Here is a 26,648-nt window from a genome sequence, read left to right on the forward strand (position 1 = left end):
TTGATTCTCTCCTGTCTTTGTCAGTTTTTTCTCCTACACGGTTTTTATGTTTCGTTAATAAAAGCATATGCAGATAGATACAGAGCAAACAATAAAAACAAGAAGGGAGTGATGGAGATAAAGGCAGTTAAGGAAGGGGGGAGGCAGTGATGCTCAGGGATGAAGAAAGGGGGGCAGTCTGGACCAGAAGCACTGGAGACATGAGTCATAGCGTGCAGTCTCCCAGGGGGCTTGTTGGTGCAGTCTATAAATGGAAATAGAAAAACAGCGGCTTCCCTCGCCCACCCAGGACTAGGTTATGCCTTATTAGAAACTGATGGCTTATGACAGCAGCTGCTTTCTTTAGCTCTAGCCTCATTTTCACTATCCTTTTTTTCTTGACCTGGCAAAAGCAATGGAAAAGTGAATGTAAATGAATATGTCCAAAGTAAGCTGGTTAGTGTCAGAAGAGTTATTCTGGGATGTGGGAATGCATAACTGAAAGCAGGTCAAAAGTAGTTTAAAGTGGAAACTCTTCTTGGGAGTCACTGCCTTATTTTCGCTACAGTGAAGGTAGCCTATATCTGTTAAAACAAGTTGATGAGTGACGTGAACTAGTTAACTTGGCTCCTTGGTTTCCCCTTGGCTACCCTGCTGTGGAGCTGCCCTAGATCAAACACCGCCACATATCTGGGGCAACCTCTGAAACAAAAAAATACTGTCTTGTATAAGTGACCAAATGGGAAGCACTATGTAGAAACTCTGTATAATGAGTAATAAATACAAGCTCAACTCTAAGGAATTCTGTTTCAACTTTACTTCTAATCCGCTCTATATGCCAGTTATGTGCACACATACAAGGAATTTGACTCCGGTTAAGTTCGGGAAAGCATCAGGATAAAGTGTTGGAATGCACAATAAAATCCATTTTATTTCTGATACTTTCAGTGTTTCCATAGTGATGCACAGTGACACTCTCACATTAGTAGCTCAGGTAACCTTGCACTTCTAAAATTAAGTTCAACACTAACACAAAGGGCTCTTGACCAAAGTGTCAGTATGTCACAAATGGTGGATAAAAAAAGATCATGTCAAACTGCTGCAAAGTAAGCTGTATTCTTTTCTTTATGCCCTTTCTTTGGGTGGTTTTCTATTTTTTTGCAAAGGAGTTAATGCATAAAAGAGATGTGAAAACTTTATCTGCATAGGTTCTGATATAGAAAGCACTTAACTCTCATGACCGATCAGAAACATGCTCACTGACATAAAGAAGTATTTACAAAGTAACACACAAAATAAACTGAACACTTCTTCTCATGTTTCTGTTGTATAGAGCCAAAGCAAGTTTTTTCAAAATGTTGTTTACTTTCTTTATCTAATTTCTTTCTTTCTTTGTTTTTCTCCCACAAGATTTTGTTTCAGGTCAGCTACAACTGCTTTGTTTATCATAGACAGTAGCTGGGTTTTCATGCAGTTGCAAATGCTAAGCAATCTTTTGAAAAACCAGAAATAAAAACCTCAACAAAGAAAAAACAACAACTGCAGAGGACATCCACAAAAGGAAAAAGGAGAGAACTCCTCATGTGTCATGTGAGTTTATTGTTTGCCTGCTCAGACTAGAAACAGCTGGTGAGTCATGTCATTTTAATCTTTTCTAGGTCAGAAATCATTTGTAAAGCTGTTTCGGTTCACTGTGACACATACAGTCCCCACACAGGCAAAAACCACTTTGAGATAATGTATACCGTTTTTTGCACATCAGAGGAATATTATTCGGTTTTTAATATTTAATTTTTAATATCTTCTAAATGTAAATCAGTCATTGATTGAAACACAGTTAATGTAGTTTAACATAGTGTAGCCTAAAGCACCATCACAATGTCTTTCTGAGGAAAAAGCACTACTGTGTTAAGAGCTGGCGTAGATTTTTTTAAGAGGAGTATCTGTGAAAAGACGTGTTGGGATGTTAAAGAGACATTTTAAGTTTTTTGAAGTCGGTCGTGTACTTATGAGTAGCGTTTACCTTACTTGCAGTTGTATTTTCTTTTATAATTCATTACTATTGTATTGTTTCCTTTTTTCCTTTTTTTTCAATTGAAGAACGCCGTACTGCTCTGCGTAACTGTGTGCACTGCGGCTTTTACGCTGTTGATCAACTGAGTCCACCAGAAACTATATCAGACTGGTTCCTCCTGCGTATTACTTTTGCAAAGATTTACATGACAGTACATGTTTGTGCTTTTCCAGATTATTCGGTTAAAGATCATCATATAGATTTCGTAACCACCTACTTCACTGTCTTGTAGCTGTTGTCTTGGAACTAAACCTGTGGAACTGTGAGTCACAGCTGATCAGCAGCAGGATACAAGACAGTGTTGCAGAGCAACAAAGAAAAGTTGAGAAAATGGTCACAAAGCAAAGAATGGTCTAATGCAATAGTTTGGTGTAAACGTGGTGATCACTGAGTCACTATGGAATTTTTAAAGTTTTAGTTGTTTTACATCTCTCTTGTCCCTGCTCTCAGTAGCTGTCTGGTTTCCCCATGATGATTTCTCCCTGCTTCCCCAAACATGAAGTAGCAATCTACTGTAAGGTACTTCTCATAAGTATGTTACACAACCCCACTTCAAAAAGCCGAAACTATCTCTTTAACCTTTCACATTCAAATGGCTTTTCTTTGTCTCTCTTGACTGCCGACACAAAGCGTCTGTGGGATGTCTTCAGAGGCGGCATCATGTCAGCACAGTCCTCCATGGCTGTTGGAGGTGAGCCAGCACCACCACACCACCTGCTCTACCTCCCTCCCTCCTACCTCTGCCCACCTGCTTCCATGGTAAACAGACACACCCTACCCATGGTTCCTCCCTTCTAGCCTGCAGCTAAATCGGAGCTAGTCCGCACAGGAGCACAGATACAGACACAACTCCAGCATGCCTGCCACCATACCAGAGGAGGGAGGGATCTACGATGCTGTGGGCCTTTTGTTTAGCAGCCACCACTAAAAACTCCCCGCCAGGTCCTGTTTGCTCTTTTTATTTTCACCTGTCATCACACTACTCTCTTTCATCTGTTGGGTTCATTCTAGTGATCTTTCCTCGAGGCATTGAGGACATTATCTCATTGGGATAAAAGCAAGAGGTAAACCGACTGAGGTAGTTTTAAGTGCCTCGCTGAAAACACCACAGAAGTCCTTTGGTTGAGTTTCTTTGTGAGGCATAGCAAAGTTTTAAGGTTGGATTATGATAAACAGAAAAGGGTTTCAGGTGAGGAGCCATGGCTCCTCTCTGAAGAATACCCCTATGCTTGTTGTCGGGGTTGTTGTTTTGGTGCTAATATTGTGTGTTTATCTGGAGCTGATGCTGACATTCCCTTGGTGACTGACATTATACAGTCGGGCTGTTTCATAAGTGGCTGGTGTAACATTTTGGGCAGAAGATGAATAAATTTGCAGAATACTTTGCCAATTCCTTCTGTGTTTGTGTTTTCATCCTATTTGATCAAATTCACTCATCTTTACACCCATTCATCATGGCACTGATATTTGGGCCTAATATAAAAATATTACAGAAAACCGATTATTAAAAAACAGCGCATAAAGGTTAACCCCCTTGCAAACAAAATAGAAAAAAATAATAATAAAAACACACTAAAAACATTTCCAGTTTCATTTATTAGGAAAAGACTAAACGTACGAGTGAACGGTCACTGATGTAATCCAGTTTTACAAATTTCCTGGCACTTACTGAACTGCAAATAATTCAAAATATTTCAGCATATTTGGGGGAATTTCTTTTTAAAAAATCCTATGAGTTGTTGATATAGATTTTTTTTTCAGTGAAATGTTGACAAAATGTTGCACTAAATAGTCAAACAACAAAAATCTGGAATGTCAATAACTCAGAGCAGCACTTCCTTTTAAAAGCATATCTTCTCCTGTCAGATAGCAAACACACTTTATACAAAAAGGCATTCAGTTTGTTTTCTGTGTGATGCAACCAGCAGCAACTACTAACAGCCGAGCAGCGCAGCAGTAATAGAGTGTTTTTTAGTTTCAGTTTATATTTGTTTTTCCTCCAGCTAGATGAGAGTAATGCTGCTTCAGCATGGTGTAAACAGCCCATGGGGGCTCATTCTTAAACATAGTCCTCCTCCAGAAACTGATTTCACCGCAGGGCCTTGGCTCTCCATCCCAGCAGCCCTCTGGCCCACATGACAACAGGCAGACTGTTTTTCCCTGCAACATAGCAACAGTGCCCTGAGCTATCTCCGACTCTTGACAGTCAAAACATATTACTGGCCAAGGTGACGGGAGCGTTACACCAAGCAATATAAATGCTCCAGAGGTAGGATGCTCTAAGTGTGTCACACTGACACGATGTCATTGGAGATTTGAATACACAACGATGAGTGTATACCGCATATTTGTTTTGTTGAAGAATAATTTTCCAAAGAGGAATTTTAAACAAAAGAGCTCAGAGTATGAGGTCACAACCACTGGGAAATCTGCAAAACCAGGCGTTTGAGTCTCATGTTTCAAAACCACAGAGGCAGATCAGGCCTCTGCAGGACAACATCTACTGTAAGTCAGAATATTTTTTTTTACGAGGGGAAAGAGTCAGGAAAACAAATCTACAGCCCTTTAAACTCAGGCGTTATCCAGCCAATCTATGGCTACGGAAAGATGGAGTTGTTCTTTTCCATTATCGCCTCGGGGGTTTGAGTCATTGCTGAAGACATGTGGCCCACTGTGGAGCTGCGGCAGTAGCGTAAGTCAAGGAGTCACAGAAAAGACAGCAGGACGGGCGATCAACCACCACGTCCTTACATCCCCTTCAATAGTGTCTGCTGTTCGTCCTCAGAGATACCATGCTTGTGTTTATATGCCCTCATACATATCAATTACTTATGACTCCAGTAGCGTCATCTTCAAGGTGCCTGAAAATTAGGTTTCAGTGTCAGCAGAGAGAAACATTCCAGACAAAAATAATGTTGTTTTCACCTCCGGGCTGTTCAGCTTCCTTGTCACGACGCAGTGACTAAACTTGAAACTCTCCCATCTAAATAACTCTGAAATCCAGACTTGCACAAGCAATACATTCTTGTTGCATCAGCAAACTAACTTCTTTCCACATAACAGTTGAGCTGTCAGCAGCTCTGATGAGTGTTTATGGAGCAAAACGAAGGGGGGAAGTGAAACCTCTTTGTTGCCAGAGCACATGTGGGATAGAATTCCTAAAAACTCGGACAACAAAAATGGCGTCACCCTCACTCTGAGTCAGAGACGCAGTGTGCCCTGGATGAACTTCCTGTTTTACTCTGCCACAGATATAAGGTTTCTCCAGCCCAGCCACACACAGGAAGTGAGTCACACTTATTCACCAGTCGTCTACAGGCTGTAGACTCTTCAAGCCCTAGAGTGACAGGCCGTGGAGGGGACCAAATTAGCTTCTGAAACTTTAATCTCCTACAACTCAATTATTTAATATCTGAGCCACCCACTTCAAAGGAATACCTCAACTCCCTCCTCCCTGGCTGCCTTGATGGAGGCTTTCAATCCCGTCTCCTGAAGGACTCACCCATTTTATATCTCTACCCTGCGGTTTGAATGACGCTCTGCTGAATTCTTACAGCGTTTCCTAAAATCGGTGATATACAGCACTAATAAACCACATTGCATTAAAAGCTGTGCAAGCTTAAGGTGAAGTTATAAAACTTCAGATTAACCAAAATGTATTTACCCCATCTTATTTTGGATTTCCCATCAAACTGTGAAACAAAATGATTTGCAGCTGCCGAGCATAACCTCTTCACACTCAAAAGGGCAAGAGAGGGAAGCAATTACAGTGATTTGGAATGGAGTGTGATTGCAAAGGAACAAGTGGAAACATGCTAAACAAGCCATAAGGTTAAAATTATATTGAGCACAAGGGAGAAACTTGTGAATATATGGGATGGCTTTATTTGTGTGCTAAGTTGAGTTTCTGTAAAATTAGGAACATTTCCTGTTTACAGTACAATTCACAATGGATATAAGGTCATAGGAACAAACAGGCAGCAAAGGTAAACCTTGGGGATGAGGGTCATGAATTATTTTTTAATTGGCCTTGATTTTTGTCTAGCACAGCCACATAACACATTTCCAGGCCTTGGCTCTGTGGAAAAGTGGATCAGAGAAGTGGAAAGTTAATCCCCAAGACCCTCCCAGCCAGAGACAAGAGAAGGAGGGGGTGCTACTGGCAACCGCAAAGAGGCTAGGAGGCTTTCTATCTCTGCGTATTGGCATACAGGCACACATCCTGCTGCAGAGACACATGCACGCACAAGCAGACAACACAGACACACAGAGGTATGGAACACCTCCCGATATACTCCTCCTCATCAGTGGATGTTTAAATGTAATTAAATCAAAAATGCAGAAACTGTATCCTCAAAGCAGCATATAAATAATGTTATAAAATCAAGTGAAGCATGATGAGCTAATCATTTCACACTGTGCATCTTTTTATGAGTTAGAAATATTCTGCTTGTTTTACTGTTTTTTTGTGGCAAATATGACCTTAGTTAAATGAGAAATGATACAGTGTTCCTGTGCTGTGTTATTTGTAAGGCTACTGTTGACTATTAATGCTTAAATAAAACATATACTCTCTTAAGATAAAATATCTGACAGAAACACATGCTGGTTTGCTAATCCTTACAAGAAGCTTGAAACGTTTTGTTGCCAGTTTGAAGGTTAACCAACTGGCAGTAGTTAACAATTACCATTAAATGAAACCTAATCCAGTTTGGAGCTTATTCTGTTCGCATATAATTCATGTCTTTGCAAGAAAACAGAGACAAAAATAACTAAATGATGGGAAGGTGCTAACACCCCAGATTGCCTTGTCCCAGCTCCATAGCTGCTGTTAAATAAAAAGAAAACAAACATTTAGAATACGGATTTGCTATCGGTCGTCAATATAACAGTTGTGTAAATTGCCATTTCATGCTGTGTATATCTGCAAAGCTCACATGGGTTATATATATATATATGGGCATATCTGTAGATTTCCTCACCTGTCCAAGTCTAAGCATCTGTGAGGAGACACCTGCAGGGACCATACTAACTGGACACATTGTGACCGCATCTACAGGAAAACAACACAAATGTGTGTTCTTCTCTTTCTTTTTGTTGTTCTTCTGTTTTCTTATTGTTATCCTTTCCATTCATCTTAGGTTACTTATACTTGCCAGACACTCGCCACCTGCTTCCTGTTTCTAAATAGCAATGTCAACTAAATATCTCTCCCAATCTAAACACTTGTTGGTTTCAATTGTTCTTTCTTCAATCCTTAGTGTAGGTTCAGTCCATCTATTACCCTTGTTCCTGCCTGAGCTTTTGTGGTTTATGTTATCCTGTGTGGATTTCTGCTTTGTTGATTTTCTTTCTTTCCTCCTGTGTTTCTGCATTTGGGTTCTCCTGAAAGATTTCCACTTGTTCATGATACATCCTGTGTTTGCTGAATTAGCTTTGTTCAGGTCAAGCCCAATCTGTAACCAGCTGATTTAGCAAATTTCCATGCTAAAAATACAAAATGACAGCCACCATTTCAGAGACACCCACCATTTTGTGCATGTCCACATAGATCCACATGCACAAGATATTTGAGTGTAAAGCTTGTGCAACAGTGAATCTAGCTTAGCTATAAGATTACTGATCGAAAAAGAATTATGACTAAGACCCTCTCAGACACAACGGCTGAGTAAGGCTGTCACATCATTATCAGCACTGATCTCGAAACAGATATAGTACCTGCAGAGAGTCATGGCAGCAGCACCGGTGTGCACCAGTGTGAATTGCCTGGCACAAACAAATAAATAGTTATGCTTTTGAAAGACACAGCAACAATAACCTGGTGCAGAATCAAGAATAAAGGCACTAGTCTGTATACAGAATACACGTCTATGACCCCAAAGAAGGCATAGCTGTTTCATATTAGGCCTTGAATTACTATGGTTTCACACAGCTACTATACAATACAAATAACATTGTGTAGAACTGAAATATCACATCCAGAAAAATCCTGTTCTATATAAGTCTTTATAAGCTAGCTATCAGTCATAAATGCCTGTCTGGGGATCTTCTTACCTTTTTTCTTTCAAAATTGTTATGGTGACTTGAATTGGGTTTCTTAAATAAGCAAATTTTTTTAAGATCAGTCTTGCATTATCATATGACCATTTTTCCAAATGGTAAACAAGAACAACCACGGCTCCCAGCATTGCATCATATCTGGCACCATCCGCCTGGAACAGATGGCTTTTCAGGCAGACTATATTAAATGTACCTAATGAGCCAGAGAGCGCATGATCTCATGCTTAGCCCACTTCCATTCTTAATCTCCCTATATATCGTGCACATGTGTGCGGGTGTAGGAGAGTGTGTTTGGGTGTGCACTAAATCGAAAGATATGTGTATACAAATACAGATGTGTCTGCACTGGTGCAGGATGCAGGATATTCTCTGCTCTCTTGAAAGCCTTTTCAAAGTGGAATGACTCTATCAAGGGAACAATGGGTATTTTGGGCCCAGCAATGTGACAAAGGTTCACACTGACACGTTTTCCTAAATTAGGCTGTTCATGCACAGGAGGGAAGTGAGCCCTGCTCCTATTCTTCTGCTCCACTCGAGGGTCATTGTGTAGACAGGAAAGGCTGCAGAGACATATGACTTGACATGCTCTCTAAAGTAGGTTGAGGGCACTCTACTTGCAAATGTGAAAATGTAGAGGAACACTGTTTTTTATACTGGACATCTGAGGAAAAATGACTGCGACATGTTCAAACTAAAGGAATTCTTTGGCTAAGCTGGGGTTTGTTGTTTTGATTGATGTGTTTTCATGCTGAAATGCTAACGTTTACATGGATGTTTAATACCTATAGTATGTCCTTTTTAGTCATGGATTAATAATTCTTAAATCATCAATAGTTAAGCCATCCCGAATTGTGCATCTCTCTGACTCATGTCCCATTTTTCTCTGACAGCGGTGGGAAGAAACAGTCCCTCCTCCACTTCACCCTTTCACCCCCAAACACATGGGGACCTTCAGCATGTGAAAAGCATGACCTCAACTGATGTCATTATGAGATAGCTTGCGCTACAGGAAATCCTGTTTTGCTACAATGTATATTTTCACCTACACATAAATAACGGCTGCTTGTGAAGATGTTGCAACACTGTGGTGGGGAGCTGCAGATGTGAGGAGTGAGACTTGTGAAGGACCAGAGTCCCGGCCTCCTTGATTCCACTGCCTTCCCTCCCTGAACTCACACCGCATGAGCCTGCTTCCAGGAAACCAGCTGTTGGGAAAAGGGGAGGAGGTGATATTCTATATCAGGGCTGTGAATCACAGTTCCATGCTCTGTATTTTTCCTATGGTGGTTTGGCTGGCTGGCTGGTTGGCTGGCTGAGCGGCTGGCAGTGTGTACGATGAGGAATGTGTTATGGACCGGGCCCCACTGTTGAGGGACTGACTAGGAGACTGAGACAGGGGGTTGCTGGGTTTATTACATGGCCTGGGGAATGATTATTTAAACCTAAATCCTGTCTGGACTTTAGCACTCAAACACTGTTATTGTACTGCAGCTGCCTGAGACACAAAGGCAGGGATCTGGAAATATGGAGGAGGAAAAGGATAGAGAGAAAGAGAGAGCTGCCATGGCAGGGGGAGAAGCAGGATGAGAGAAAGGAAAGTGGAAATCTGGACAATGTCATCCATCCTTTGCAGGAAAAGGCACAAACAATGAGTAAAAATGAAAGAGCCCAGTGGAGCAGAAGAAACTGAGCAGAGGCATGCCATAATTAGGAGCTAGATGGCCAAGGATCTCATGGTTAGTTAGAGCAATGTTACAAAATATCTTCATTCTGTTAGATATGTTACATTTGAAAAACTACAACTGCATGTTTGACTGAATATGTAACACACATTTGAACTTAGAAAGATCATTATTCAGATGCAGCACAAAGAGCAACAGCTGGGCCAGCTGGCTTAAAGGAAGGAGATCTGTTTCGGGGATGGGAAATTTCATGTCAAGCAGCATTGGGAGCGGCGAGCATCGGTTGAGATCAGAGCCGGGAATTCGTGCGAAGTGGAGAGGAAAAGTCAGAGAGGCTGTGGAATAGCGGATATCCTGATCTGATTGTGCAGCGCTGTTTGCTTGTGCTCAGACAGCTCCTAGGAGAGGAATGTGTGGCCTACATTCCCATTCAAGCCCCCACCTCCTCTTCTCCAACAGCATGACCAAGTTTAAGAAGCTTCAGACTAAAAACAATAAAGGAAGGAAACATTCAAGGCACACAGTTCTGATTAATTGTTCTATTCCAGTGGGTGACAGAGATGCACATGCCATAAAACAGTGTTTTCTTTGCAGGATTAAGGCTCCCTTATTGTACCATTTCACTCTGTCACAGGAGGCAGGAAGGGGTTAAGTCTGCTGCATAGAGAGAAAGAAGTGAGTCCTGACGGTATGGGGAGACTGAAGGGTTGGGGGGGGGGGGGGGGGGGTCAGCGCTGCATTCAGATGAAATTAAATGGAGGCTAAAGTGCTGACTCATTGTGTTCAGCCTCTTTATTACCTGCTCCGTCACCCAGACTTTATGGGATGAGCTACCAGAGGAAGGCTGGGGGGATATAGGCGCACAGGCAGGCAGGCAGCCCTCATTTACAGGAACACTTCTGGAGGCAATAACACTGCAGCCACTCAGCCGGCCAGCTAACCAGGCCAGGCAGCCTCGTGGCTCACCTGCACTCTGCTAGAGTACGCTTTAGGATACCCCCACCCAAAGCACACAGACACACACAAAAATGCACCCACCCTCCTCCCCCAACAATTTTTTTGGCTTCACTGGAGGAAGCCTGTTTTTGCTGCTAATGAGACTTCAAGGGGAGCTGGGGAATCTGGGCTCTAGGTCTGGTTTATCCTGCTGTTTGTGTACGTGAGTGAAAAACCTTTGTTAGTCTGTCTGCACTCGAGGAAGCATGAGAAGCAGCATAAAAAAATGCTGAAAATGCATTTATCTTGTTCATCTAAAAAACTGTCAAACTTGCATGCGTCACTGACCTCCAGCTTTGATCACATTTGATGTGTAAGATATCGATCATTTGCATTGAAGATGACACTCGTGTAGCAAAATGAAAGGGCTGTTTGCAGTGTGAAAACGGAGGAGGAGTGTTGACATTAGACATTCTTTGAGCGGCAGGCAGCAATTATTTTTCTTCCAAGAAACAAGACGTTTCTGCTGGTCCAAAGGAAAGCATGTTTTAACTTCCAGTGTTGCTATATCACAAAAAACAAACAAACAAAAAAAAAATGACAGGCTGGTTCAGGGATATATTTCCAGTTTGCATTTGAAATTTATGGTTCAAGATCGTCATGTTTGAAAGTGAATCTGTCTATGTTCGCTCTCACATTAGGTCACTTGTATTAATACTAGGTAAACTGACATAATTTGAGTGGTTACACAATGTGCATGATGTATGGCTGCGGCCAGTCTAGAACACACACTAGCCGTGCTTATTGCTGCTGATCAGACGAAATGGACTCCAGCACTGTGTCAGGCTCCAGTTTGTCTCAAATGGTCTGAGCAATCAGAGCATACAGCCAATAAATGGATGCATTCTCTCTGTCCTGGCGCTGCTTCTCCATCTCCCTCATTACTCTCATTACTCTGCAGCTTGTGGGTTATCTAATGCTCTCCCCATGGCTTACGGTTTGGCCGGGGATTAGACTCATTTTTCCAAGGGCATTTTATAAACAACCCCGTGTGCCTCCCTTTCTCCTGGGCTGAGCTGATTTAGCAGCAGAATTTACGACCTAAGAGGCCTTGTGGCCTCACTCCTGTTGCAACACATTATTCAAATTCATTCTCTCTCACACAGCACAGAGGGCAATTATTTGAATATCCGCAGGAGTGCAGCTGGAGTGTCGCGGCTCATCTTCAACAGCAAAGATGGGGAAATTACCTCACTCCGGTGGATCAAGGTTGTAGGCAATGAAACACTATAATTTATGACGCAGTTTGATATTTCAGTGAAATCATTGATTCCCCTGTGTCAGACCTTGGTGAATATGGCCACAGAATCCACAGAATGCAATTTCAACTCTGTCTAGATAAGGATTTTTACTTTTTTTTTTTCTTTTACAGCACTAATTGGGGACTTGGCTGGCTGCACATCTTGTAAAACGGGTTTTCCCTTGAATCAACAGAAAAAAAAAAAAAAACCTCAGAATTTCAAGATGGAGCCACTGCTGTGCAAATTATTTTCAAAGCCTCTATACAAAGTGCAGTAAAAGAGAAGTTTGCCTGAAAAGCAAATTTTAACAAACCCAATGAGAAAAAGCTTGACAGATATTGTGTATTCACAAAGTTACTGAAGCTGTAACACTTTCAGTCATTAACAGATGCGGTGTCCTCATTTCTTGTACAACGAAGCTCTACTGTGTCACACACCTACATCGTGATGCAAGTGTTATTCACACCACAACAACACATGCGTTTGTACCATTCACAGATTCCATCGCAGTGACACACTGAGACAGACTATAAGTCACACTTGATGACACACCCCCTCCTGCGTGAATACTTACTAATACTGTGCACTCTTGAGTGTGAGCAGAGAGGGAACTTGCTTTAGCCTTTTTTTCTTTTTTTTTTATTCAAAATTTGGATTCACCCTCCAAAACCTCACTCTGGTTTCTTCACAGAGGTTTAGATGAGTTGACAAACTCCGATGTATTCACGATTAGCTTTTTTCTAGATGGTGTCCGTTGCAATTTGAAAAGATTCTTTCACCACCACATTTTCAAGCATGTCATGTTGATATTCATATATGTTGACTGAGCACAAGTTGGTATGGTTTTCAGTAGATTGTTTACACACCAACATGGTGCAAATTTAGCCGTTATCTGAAGTTGCGTCTCTGCCACCTGAAGAGAGGAATGACTATTATTATTTTAGCTCTGTTTTGATCGTCACCAATCTCTGAGGGGTAACATTTGACTCTTTAATCCTCTCTGCTGTTCATAAGGTAGTGTAGAGGGAGTTTTTAAAAAGCTATTATGAGTCAAGTGATATTTCTTGTCAGGTTTGTCATTCAGCAACATCTTTCACCACACATAAAGCTTATTAGAATTGTAAAAGTGTTTTTGTCTTATATACACTGTTTCTATTTGCTTGCCAATGTTCCAGTAAATGGCTTCAGCCATTTCCCATTTTCCTGGCAATACAGAAGTGACGGATAGCTCAGGATTTTTGCACGCTATAGTATAGTTATCTCATTGTCTAGTCAATTGTTTTTTTAAAAAATACGGATGAAAAGTAAATAATAAACTAAATAAATAAAAAATAAACATTTTATTTAATTTTTATCTGAACAAATATTTTGCAACTCAAGTCTTTCGTTACACTAGTGAAAGGAAATGGTTCTGTGTCAATGCTATTCAACCAGCATAACCACACTTTATTTGTTTCTTGTTCATACACCAATTCTGCTGAGGAGGCACCCATTTTCAGAGCCGGTTTAGCACAACCAGTTCCACTCTCCAGTCAAGTGTGTTGTTTTCAAAGGTTTAGTACACGTCTGCTCTGTCCTTCAACAGATCTTCAACAGATGTCTTATTCTTGCTAGAATTCATTGAGCTCTGACATTCCTTTTCATTGTTAACTGTGGGTATGTGTACATGTGTATTTGTTAGAGAAAGGGATAACATTTCCAGAAGCGCATCTTCCTCAGAAAACCTCCTGTGGCTGTATTCAGTTCCTGTCACTGATACTGTGAAAGCGATTGCAAAGATAATAAAACCTCATTCAAATACTAAATGGACAAGGACAGGTACGAGCCGGATCACTGTCTTTCCCACAAGCACAGATTTTATACCCCTTTGGGTGTGCCTTTAGTGGTAAGTGATGAAAACTACTATGATGCAACTATGTCTTTATTCATGACAGTACACAGTGGGAGGGTTTAGCTTCGAATGCCTCCGGCTTTGTAAATAAATCATCTAAAGTCACTGAAAAGAAAAGCTGCAACTAAAAAGGATTTTTCTTCCCCCGACGAATGAGTCACCATTCAAAGGAAAAGAGGCCCAGATTCTCTGTCGTGGAGCATTCAGGCATCAGTTTCACTAGTGTGAAAAGCCAGCTGACAATAGAGCTAATTGATGAGGATTATCCAGCAGAAAAACGAGGAAGCCTTGTGACGTGACTCATCGCGGCCATCTGTGCAAGTGTACTGTATTTTCACAGCCACGGCTCTGAGAGCAGAAAAAACTTCCTCTTTGGCTCAAAGCCCTAAGAGACGTCATCCTACCCTAACTGGTTCTGCCTCTGGCTCGATAATACTTTCACTTGCACCTGTGCTTTAAACACCCTCAGTGTCTGACAAGCAGTTGCTGAGGGAAGGCAAGTACACCCACTGAGTGCATTATACTGAGGGAAATGTGAGTCATACCGAGCACCAAAACACTTCCCTTAAAATGCTGAGACTTGAGGTCACAGTCACATATCCAAACACACACACACTCTCACTCACTCGGTGAAATTCCCATCGAGTCGAAAAGGTCATGACTTTTCTGCCTCTACACTTAGTTCAAACGCAAAGATGTGACACCCACAGGGAACTTTTTAATTAACAATCATGAGACGTATAACTTGATATTATTTTTTTTTTCTGACTGTACAGTCACTCCATAATGACATTTTACCACACACTGGTAATGTCTGTTACTGCGGTTAGATGATTTGGCTTGTGAGAGTGATGCTTCTCAGTTTCAGAAGTATAAGGCCATCCGGCCCATAAGTATATGTCTGAAACAAGTGTGTAGTTGCTACATATGCTACAGCTGGCTCTTCTCAAGGGGAAATTACAGTGTTCAGAGGGTGATTTTCTGATTCAGTCAAAGTGAAAATACCCTTTAACTTCAAAGTTACCTTACAGGAAGACCAAAATGAAACACTGGAGGAGGACTTTGTGTGTCTGAGCACTTAAAAAGATAAACACACACATCATAACTGTTAATAAGAGAGAGTGAAAAACTAAGATGTATTAAGCTCCACCGGCCTTCCCCGTGCACAAATGTAGACGCACACGTCTCCCCTCCCCCCAGCTGCTTCTCTTCTGACTCATGGGGGATTACTCGTCTGATCACTTTGATCTGCTTGCCAGTGCCAAAGCTATTTTCTCCATCCAGCAAGCAGTGTGCAGGCTGCATTAGCCCACAAAGAGGAGACACAAATTTAGGTTAGAACTGCCTAGTGACTCCCGGACCGCACCTACTAAACCTACCAAAGCACAGTTTAGAGCTAACAGGAGGTGGAGTTCAGGACAAATTCAGTTAGGATTGCCAAGAACAGTATCTGGCTATTTGAGGATGTTGCACAACAGCGATAAATAACAGTCACTTCTAACCACAAACTGTTTGCTCCTTAGGCAACACAATCTTACACGTGATAGGTTCTCTGACATGAAAAGAAGGTCAAAAAGCTGACACAGAGGGTTTGTGTACTTTGGAAAATATAACTTGTATCAGCGCTGCTAAATGATTGTAGACCAAGTGGCGTGAATGCAAAAGAAAACAAGGAAGTACTTTAACACTCTGACACTAATCTGTTTGAGGACGTAGATAACAAAAAAAGTGCAGCAGATGGTGGTGCATAAACAAAATTTCTCTTGCCCTCACAAGCCAAGGCACAAACATTTGATGACACCCTATTTTTTTTCTTTCTTTCTTTTTTTTACACATAACAACACATAAATCAACACAAGGCGTGTGAATCATACCAGCCCTGATGTGGCTGAGAGCTGTGTCTGCTACGCCTCATCAGGTTCACAGCATTCCTTTTGTCACCTGCTTTGGGACCAGGTAAACCACTGCAGCTGGGAAAAAATTCGAGAAGTGATGTGGTTACATGACTCAGTTTCAGGGAGGAAAAAAAACATCTTTCACTATTTCTCCATAATTTATCTTTGCAACCCCTCCACCACCATCCATCCATCCATCCATCCTCCCTTTTGGAGACACGGAGGAGCAGGCGTTATCAGCGGGTGTCATTTCATGAGAGCCATCATCAAAGGCAGCTGCATGGTTTCCATGGAAACAGCCCACTTCAGGGGAGGCAGATCGGAGGAGGTATGTGTTAGAATGTTGCGGGTTACTATGGAGACTGGAGCGACAGCTTACATAAGTATTCACTGTGTGTGTCTGTTGCACCAAGGCACATTCCACCATATAATTAATGCTCAGAGAGTTTGCTTGGTGCTGTCGAAAATTACAACAATGTCATTTCAAGTGGCAGAGAACGGCAGCTCATCGGCCGCGCCACCACAGTCAAGGTCAGGCTAATTTCCCCGCCAATTAAGACCAGCTTGTGCATGAAACAGCTGTCAGCTGCCATCTCCAAGGTGACACATCAAATTATCTTTTTTTTTTTTACCTTCACAAAGTGATTCATCACTAACCATCGTCTCAAATTTGGCTTATGTTTGCTTTGAATGCCACCAAACGCTCCACAGAAGATGGCCCTCGTGAAAATAAGATCTAAGATAGGAGAACGTGAACCATTAAAGGGCTCAGTCAGGAAACAGGATGTAAAGGTGGACACAAATGTGTTTTATCGGCCCTGAGCTTTTCTGCCAATAAGTAATGGATCTATTTTGGAAAGAAGCACTGCAGTAAAATTGGCATGGACGTCTGGATCCAAATGGAAGCAGACAAATGATGTCCATCTTATCTGAATAATGCATAATACATTTCTTTCTTCGTCTTTGATTTATGCACTCATCACATCACATATTCCACCATATCCTTTGAGCTCCAGTCTTTTAAGTCCTGATTGCAATTAGATGCTGTGTATATGCGTAACTCTCATTGCTAGTTAACCAGAGTACTGATGCAGCAGAGGTAAAAGGTCAAGAAAATTGCATTTTTGCTTTTTACTGCATGGGATCACAACTTATGTTATGATTAAAAAAGAACTCATTGTCCTGTCCTTTATTAGAAAATAAATTTCTAATTAATATAAAACGTACATTCATGCATTTTATTTAAACTTATAATAGTTTCTCAGCAACTTTCACAGCATGAAATTAACATATATTTAGATTAGTTTCAGTTTCAGTTAGCTGCTATCATAAACACATACAGTACTTTGAAAATAATGAGTGTGTGGTAATTAAAGCAGTTGGCACTAAATCTCACCTTTTACCCACTTCCTCTGACTCACGTGATCTTGGTCACATGTACACACAAAACAACACACAGCATCCACACATACATGTGACTGCATGCACAATGGGTATGAAATATGTGATATACTTTATACTTTTATATTTCACTCTGCTTATGCAGATAGTTTGGCCTTAAATAAGCTGCACACACTGGTTTGCTGAAAACCATGCTGCATTCTGGCTGTAACTGAAACCATGTGCTGTGTGCAGCATACCATGTGGTGCCTTCTCAACAGCTTCAGAGACTGTTGGAAGACAGGAGGGTGGGGGTTAGAAAACCGCAACATGACAAATGTTGTACTAATAACACTGTCACACCAGCCAGGGGAAGACTCAGTGTGGGGTAGTTATTTGACACATAAACTGCAATATCAGGAGTTCCTCTTTCTGCATGGCTCACTGTTGCCTCAAAGTTAAACAGAAATCAAACAAAAGTCATAGTTAGAGGCCAGACCCTTGCCTGTATCACTTCTAGATGTTTTTTTAATTTACTCGATTGAGGTAAAACCAATAATATCTTTAGTCATACACATTCATGATTAAAGATAATGGCTGTTGTCTTTGTGGCATCAACAGAACACAGTAAAACATGTAGGCAAACCTCAGATAAAAGACTCTTGTGATCTAAGTAACTATTGCGGAGACAGATGGTAGGAGAGGAATGCCGTCTGACTATGGCAACCCGGAGTGTGACAGGGACATGCTCCACAAAGTGAGAAGAATGCGTTGTGACACTTCTCCAGGGCACCTTGTGAACAGCGTGACAGTGGCATGAAAGCGTCAACATGCCAGTTTTCACAGCACACCCATCTCTGTGCAGGCCTGCCAAGACTACCGACAATTCAGCACCACTTCCACACCACAGGAAGGACTGGTGCAACATCAGGATGCGGATCTGTTTTGCCCCGTGTTAAAGAAATATGGTTCTGTTAGCAGTGTGGTAGCAGATAACCTCATCAGTTGCTCAAGTCTGTTGTTAGCCTGGTTTCCGCTGCAATTTCTGATTGGCATTTAGGAAAGGTGAATGAGCAAAGCTGAATGGCAACTATGAAAATTGAGTATGCATTATGGATTACTATATGCATTATGGCGAATAGAAAAAGCTTTGTGAATAGCGCCTGACATGGAAAAAATGACCTGCTGTTTATGCTCTTAGCTAGCAAAAAGTAACACAACTGTCTAGCTTCTTCACAGATTTGATAAATCCCAGATTTGAAGTCCATCTTCCATTTAACATCTTAGGGATGTCCCGCAGCTGTTGTTGTTTTCTCCTCCTCAAGATTTGTTTCTGGCCAGGACAACTAGGCTACTTCTACTGAAATTTCACCCAATAGCAACATAGCCTACACCGCCACTCTCTGCCAACACTATGCAATCAGTTTTATTCACTTCAAACCAGTTAAATTGTTTCTGTTTCACATTCCCTTTTGCTACCTTTCAAAATGTTGCTTTGGATTAGTTTAACTTGTTAATATACCTGGCTATTGCTTAGAATGTTGCAGATAACTTGGATTATTCAGCCAATTCCTCTTTATTTGCATTGGGATTTAACTCTCTGCTCCCTACAAAGAACTGTTTTTTTTTTAAAAGAAAGAAAGAATAAGAAAAGCTGTTTTATTGTTGTTTTGACCAAAATTCCATCACAGAACTTTCTAAGTCCAGCCCTTGCAAGTTTAAGGCTGCTTATTTTGGCTTAGAGGGCATATTTTGGCAGACAATGACAATCCCTCTTACCTGTAATCATATAAAAAAAAGCCAACACCCACCTTTCAAGTTTCTGAGTATTAGTCCTTGTCTGTCTGTTGGCTACACATACACAAGTGATTTCCAGCTTTACCTAATAATCAGTCCTGCACAGCCTATTTAAGTTGGGAAACAAAATGGCCATCAATGTCATTTACAAAATAGTGAGACTAGTAATTTCCTCGTCTTTCCTTCCAGGGGAGTGGCTCAAGAAATAGGCTTCATTCTCTCCAGATGAATTATTACCATTCATCCTGACACCCTGCGGGCAGCTTACACATCATACAGGCCCGTATTTCTTGGCAGGAAACATATTAGAGTTTAAAACCCCTGTCATGCCTACTCTGCAACCCTACCGACACCCTGTAAACACCTCCAGTCAGACTGGTGCAGTGAGGGTGAATAATTAATACCGTGTCTTTCGGGTTTGCTTATTTCGGTAAGCAAAAACGAAGTTTCATGCCTTCAGTGCCTGCAGGCAAACACTTAGTTTGCAAGGCGCTGTGTTCATTTTCTAAAGGCGTGATGCATTGCTCAGAGAGCTTTTTCTTGCCCGACCATCACATACGATTTGACACAGAACAGACAAAGTCGTGCAGGATTAAAACTCTGGATGAGCGCTAAAAACAGGAAACAGACATCAAAGCAGTTTTGCTGCACACGTAAACATAAAGCTAAATGATGTCAGTAGCCCGTGAGATGACATTTTCTTGTCAGGAAAACACACAGTTTAGTAGGTGGCTGTGAGGCCGAAGGGTGTCTTCCACGGTTTAACACTTTTATCCAGACCATCAGACAGACAGTCGGCAGATAGCAGCTCAGAGCTGAGAAAAGCGGGGGTGCCATGTTTGTTTCCATGCAACCTGGGAACTTTGGTCCATTCCTGCTCATGTCCTACAGCCTTTCCTCTCCCACCGTGGAAAAAAGCTTTATTCACATCCATCAGCTTAATGCAGCCAGATGAGATGGGACTTTAGCCATGAACCACATCCTCCATGAAAATGAAAATGTTGCAGTTGACTATTTGCTCAGCTGTATCGTGTATTTTCATTAACTATATCTGTATAGCATTTTTTTGCTATCTTTTCATTTACGTTAAACCACCAAGGTTGCAAACCTACAGGTTGCTCTTTAAGATCTTTGTTAAGTAATCATTCACACTGGTAATACCAGTTATAATATATGTATGTTACTGTCTTGATCATTTAATCATCTATCTATCAAACTGAAGCTAAATATTCTTTAGCAAACAAAACAGGTCTACAGACTTTGCTGTTGGTTACACCAACAGGCCTTGTTTGTACAAGTCAAAAAAAGATCTTCAGTGTAGCTAATGACTTGCAATTTGAACTGAAAAAGCCAACCGTAAAAATTATACGGTATGCTATTTTGACTGGCTTTGGTCATTGGATTCAGTGATAACCTGTACATTTACATGACGCTGTAAGAAAACAGTTAGACTGACTGAATTCATACTAAATTGAATTATGTACTGACTCATCTAAATGATATCAATGATTACTCTTGCATGTATACATTCAATTGGATTCAAAGTGGCATAAGCACTTTTAATATGCTCCACAATTCCTGTCATTGGCTTTGACCCAGAATCAACAGGTCAATCTGGTATGTGACCTGATCTGAGTCAGTTACCCATATGCACTAGCACTGAGGTAATGTAGATTTATAAAATAAACATACTGGGTTTTAAATTATTTTGAATTTCGTTATTACTGTGGTTTCTAATCCCCTCTGTGACAAATCATAACCCATTTAAAAGCAACCACCATTAATAATGAAGAAAGAATTAAAATAAACCATGTTTCTGATCGTGTTTCTATAAAGAGTTCTCAAGGTGTTTGGACAAATTGACTAAGTGTTTTTCTTTTAACCAAACTTTCTATTTAGTCCATTATTACTCCATCAAGCAACTAAGAGGTACAGATTTTCAAAGGAGCTCACAATGGATGAGATACTAATTTTTTTAATAAGGCTCAGCTCACACAAAGCTCTGGCCAAATAATAGGTATATTAAATCTTTCCACAGCAATTTTGTTTGATTCCAAACAATAATCATACAGTTTTATTCAACAGATGCATGGTGGCAATATACATCAGTACCCAAAGAAGGCATTGTAGTGCTCTGTTATTGTGGAGTTACACTGAGCATGTAACATATGGAAGTTTTGCAGTCCTGCCACAACTACACTAGTTATCAAAATCAGTGCATAAATGGGGCGGCCGTGGCTCAGTGGTTAGAGTGGGTTGTCCAGTAAGCAAAAGGTTGGCTATTTGATTCCCACTCTCACCACTCAAGAAAAAAAAAAGTTTGGTGAAACTGACAGCTCTTGGAGGGGTGTCAGTTCACCTCCTTGTCATGGTTGAGGTGCCTTTGAGCAAGGCACCATACCCCCATGCTCCCTGGGTGCTGTGAATGGCTTCCCACCACTCTAGTGTATGGCATCTGTCTCTATGAGTGTGTGACCCTGTGCATGTGTGTGCCAACCTGGATGGGTTAAAAAGGGAGGGCAAATTTTGTGTGTATGCAAGACAATAAATCTGATCTTAACCTTGATAAATGTACTAAGCCTTTTCTTTCTTTTTTTTTCTTTTTTTCTGCACCGTACAACCATCCAGACCTCTCAGAAATATGAGAAATAAGAAGGTCATAGTGGCATGTACTATGTTGTGAAATTACCTGCTGGCATCACGGAAATAAGCCAACAGAGAGACAATTAGAGAATTTGTTATGGTGGGCACTCAAATTTGTCATGGTGGATACACGACTTGACTTGTCCAGCTGGATACAAATTCCCTTGATCTGTTGGGGAAGTTTACAGACCCAAATATCCCCTTTACTGAAGAGGGGACAAAGATTATGCAGAGTGAGTTTGAGACATTCGCCCTAAGATTCCCTAGTTTGTTTCTTGATTCAAAAGCATTTTCTTAACTTTTGACAAGTTATTGAATTTAAAGCTTTACAGGAGTGTTGCACCTACTTGTTACACTATGATAAGTTTTGATAATCACTGTTTGAAATCATATCATCAGAAATTTACTAAAAGTGTGTTTTTTCCAGCCATATTTCTTGTTTAAAGGCAACATATATCCAGAAAGAATTGGTCTTAGAAATCACTCCCATCTCAGCCAGTGTCCTAGAGCCACACCAATCACAGCTTTTCTTTTCTTAAGACAGATGCTATAGTTAGCCTCTGTAGCCTTATCTACAAACAGCACCACACCTTACTGTCTTTAGTTAGCACTATCTCCCTCTTTACATGATATAAAGCACCTGCTGCCTGTCACAGATAGAGTAAGCCCAAACTAAATCCAGCCAGGATGTCCACATTACAGCATACACACCATAAAGTCCAGCAGCGTTACATGTTGTGGCAGGAAAATCAATGATAAATCATGGTTTTCATGATGAAAAATATTCAAGGAAGTACTTAATGCAGAGCAGTAAGACTAAGGATGTGTTATTGTATTTTCTCTATTGATCCTGCAGATTTACGCACCCATTCTTGGATTTGTAGTCTGCGGCTAAAACAAATAAAATGTGCCTGTCCTAGTGAGAGAAAGAGTAACCTCCATAGCTCTCAAGGTGTTTGATGTAGGCTCTTAAAATAAAAATCCACTGTAAATTCAAACTCATCATCTTAATGTCACTGTCCATCAGACAGGCAGATCCAAGTGTTTATCTGTGCTTACCATACGTCCATGAGTCAACATAAAAACACAACCTCAGCTTGTTTGTCAGCTTGTCTGGGTGGGTCTTAAAATGGTGTCATTATCACAGCAGGCTCAAATCCTCTCTAAGATTGCTTGCGTACCTAAGGCCACCCAGTGACTTTCAAAGCCATAAACTTATTACAACAGGTGCAGAGTGATGCATCAGTCAGTGGGCACTGGGACGTGCTGCTGTGTGTGTGGACTAGAAATCTGTATGGATTTGTGTGAGCATTTAAAATTAGTTGCTTCTGAATGGGTCACATCACAGTCACATAGTGGTTCAGTGCCGGTGAAGTCATATGACTTGGGTTAGTCAGTGTATTTAACCCACATGTTTGATAATTGTAATTAATTCAGCCATTTTCAGAGGGACGCCAGATTGAAAGACCTATGGGTATGTTAAAAGTCTTCAACTATGCAGAAATGCAAGAAATTATGACCAGGAAATATTTTTAGGTCTTCCTTTTGACTTGTTATAACTGAGTTTAGTGATGTTTGTACCCTCCAGATTGTCACTACTCTGCACACAATTCAGGACAAGCTCTCCAGCAAAAGGAAAATAACAGAGGGAATGGAAAGTACGCAAACTGTACCTAATTGTGTAATTTCTACAATTACATGACTAGCTATGATGAAGTCAGCTTAGTGTCGCATGATGACTGGTCATCTGTTTGAGATGACGTCTGCCGCAGCTTCTTCAGAACAGATATTGAGTCATCAGGCAGAGTCCAAGCCCTTATCCATGAGTCTGGTTTTCTATCTGGATAGTTTGTAAAACAATTTGTTTGAAATTGTCAGCAGAAAATAAATAGATAAATCAATCAAGAAGATAAAATACGATTATTCTATTTGCAGAGTAATTTTTAATAAATCACAATAAACGTCAAACAAAAAAGGCTTAGAGCACAAAAAAGAGGAAGGAAAAATCCCAAAGTATTATACAATTTGGGATGGTGCTATTTGCATAATTTTAATGAACAGACAAATGCACATGTTACGTCTGTCTTGACTCTTGCTAATGGTTACATTTGAATAATATTGAAAATATCATTTTTACTTGCAAATGTAAATCAACAGCTTACCATGGGTGACTTCAGTATAGTTGAACAATTACAGGTCAACTTTTCTGTACCACTGCATTTTTACCAAAACATATTTTTGTTCAGTCCTCAGCCTCATTATGTATACTGTTGCATCTTCACCTGAGTGCTAAAGCTGTACACTTCAACACAAGGGTGGTGTGAATAGCCTTGGTTTGCGTGAAGGTGGCTGGCTTTGTGTCTGAATGAAATAGCATGTGAGAAGAGTGGGTATAAGGAATAACATGTTAAGCTTTTTAGCTGAGAGACCTCTTGTGCTGATGAATAATTGAGCTGTAGTCAGGCAGAGAGATGTTTCATGAGCCCCTCTGTCTCCGAGTTAAAATTAGACCCTTCTTTCTATGCAGACAGTCTCTTTGAACTGCAACTGTCTTAGAGCATCACTCAGCTCTCTCCACAGCTCACTTGCGCCTTTTAGAACTTTGTGTCTCAGTAGATACGAGGAGAGACATAAACATGCTTGGCGAACAAGGTAAAAATGTGTGTTACAAAAATCAGGCAGCGTCAATGTAATAACAGAAATTTTGCTTTCCACCAGACTTTGTTTTACCAAAAATCGAGATTGGTGCAAGGAGAATAGATACAAATGATAACCTGAAAGCACAAATATGTTTCTTGTGTTGATTTGGGGTGCTAATTTTAGAATTGGAGCACCTTTCTGCGCCAGTTATAATGAAGCTCTGCCTCTCCTCTGTCTACTTGTCATAAGATCCCCCAGGCTTTACTGTCTTTGCTTGGCCTCTGAATACCCATAGCACATCTCAATCTGTCACTCCTGTCCAGCCCACACCGACACCAAAGAGCCCAGAAAGTAGGACACCGAGAACTCATAGCAAATACACACACTGAACACACACACATACAGAGAGAAACGCTTTATAACTTGTGGAAAAATATGCACATTACGGACAGTAGCCTTGGAGTCTGTCGGCGTAACGTGCTGTTATCTATGGACGGCTACGTCTAAATGGGGCATTCAGTGACTCTTAAAAACCCGTTTCTGCAGGACGACTTTGGCTGCATTGTTACTGTTTTAATTAAAATTGCTTCTTGCCTGCTCCCTGAGATCCAGCCAGCTACAACATCAAAGTGCTGCTCTGAATAATGATGCACCCCTTCATGCCTCAGGTACAGCCTGAATCTCAGATGCCCCCTCTTCTCCCCACATCCCACAGCATCCCCCTCACTGTCTCTTTGTATTTCACCGTTTCAAATGTACTGCTATTTCATTGTGTTCAAGGCAGAAAGTTGTCAGTAGGCTTTTGTGCGTTTGTGTCACCAATGTGGCTCGACCAACCTGGCCATTCTCAAAGGACAAGTTATTTTCATGTGTGTGCTGTACTGTTGGATCATAAAAATCTGTTATACTGTAATGCCTTTTCGAAACCAAAGACACAACAGTAATGACAGCACATAAACTTATACTGTTGCTCATAAACACTGATTTTGCATTGGTTCCTTTATGTCCCAATAAAAGAGGAGGAGGAAAAAATAAGAAAATCTGCATGTTATAATTTACACCAATATTCAATCAAAGCAAAATATAAACATGAAAATTTTATATTGTCTTTGGAAATAACAGTTAATGTTAAAAAAAAAAATCTAAACTCAGCATAATTCTTTTTTTCAGGAGCTTTCAACTGCATAAAATTATCTTCATGATTCTCATCTTCATCTGTACATAGAGTTTGTTTTTTTATTTTCAAGGTTTGATCTGCTTCAACACAAATCAAATAAATATAGCATAGTTTAAAGATTAGCATTATTACGAGGTGTAAAGCCATTTCTAGCTGGATAATAAAAGCCATCAGATTAGCAATGAGGACATTACAAGGACTCCTCAGTGACTATTTTAATGAAAGGTATTATTTCTTTCCTGATGACAATTTATCAACTGCCGACATATCAAATATAGCAAATCAATGCAGCGAACCTCAAAAGGAAGCTACTTAAATAGAAGCCATGGAATCCATTGAAAGTTTCACTCACAACAAAACTTTTTTGGAATTATTAAAAATGAATCTGTACATACTGAGTTTATGATGTTATCTCTTTCAATCACATATCCAAATACTGTCTCATATTAACTCCATTCCACTGTGCTTACTCAGACCTGCAGTCCTTATACAGTTATTTTGAAACCACACACAAGAATGAGGTAACAGCAAAGACGTGTCATGAATATACAGGTTATGCAATTGTAGACCCTGATTATTCACTAAACATGTCACCCATTATGGAAAATCACATCTAAATGGGGGGAAATCATGACACCAATCTTGAAAAAAATGTTCAATTAGGTAATTATTTACCTCCCCTGTACTGCATCGTGTGCTTTATTCAAAGCAGGTTTCGGATTGTCCTCCAGTTAGAGCTCATTGCAAGAGCTAATTTACAAATCTGATTTACATAAAACTCTAACAGTTGCTTAAAATGGCAGAACTTACTTCGATGTGGGACTTTTCAAAGTCATGCAATCCTTCAGCTAGCATAGTGCAACATACAGTATGTGACTGTACAGTAAAACTTTCACAATACCACTACAATATATTTCCTTTTTTCCAATTAACTTTATTTCTACACTTTGGTGTGAGACTGTAAAAGAACAACTACATAAAGTACAACAGCTCCATGTTTAGGCCACGTGTTCTTAAATAATTTCTAATACTGAGTTTTGTCCATAAAGTTTGGTGCTTTTTTCGAAAGTTACTGAAGCCGGTTAACAGGCCTGGAAGTGCATTTCACATGACAGTCCAAGCATAGAGGGGATGTGTTCACAGAAGGTAGAGGGTTGGTCACTTCGCTGCGATAAACACATGATAGAGGCATG

The sequence above is a fragment of the Leuresthes tenuis genome, unplaced genomic scaffold, assembly GCF_036924035.1.
Source record: "Leuresthes tenuis unplaced genomic scaffold, fLeuTen1.0.hap1 SCAF_8, whole genome shotgun sequence".
Lineage (NCBI taxonomy): Eukaryota > Metazoa > Chordata > Actinopteri > Atheriniformes > Atherinopsidae > Leuresthes > Leuresthes tenuis.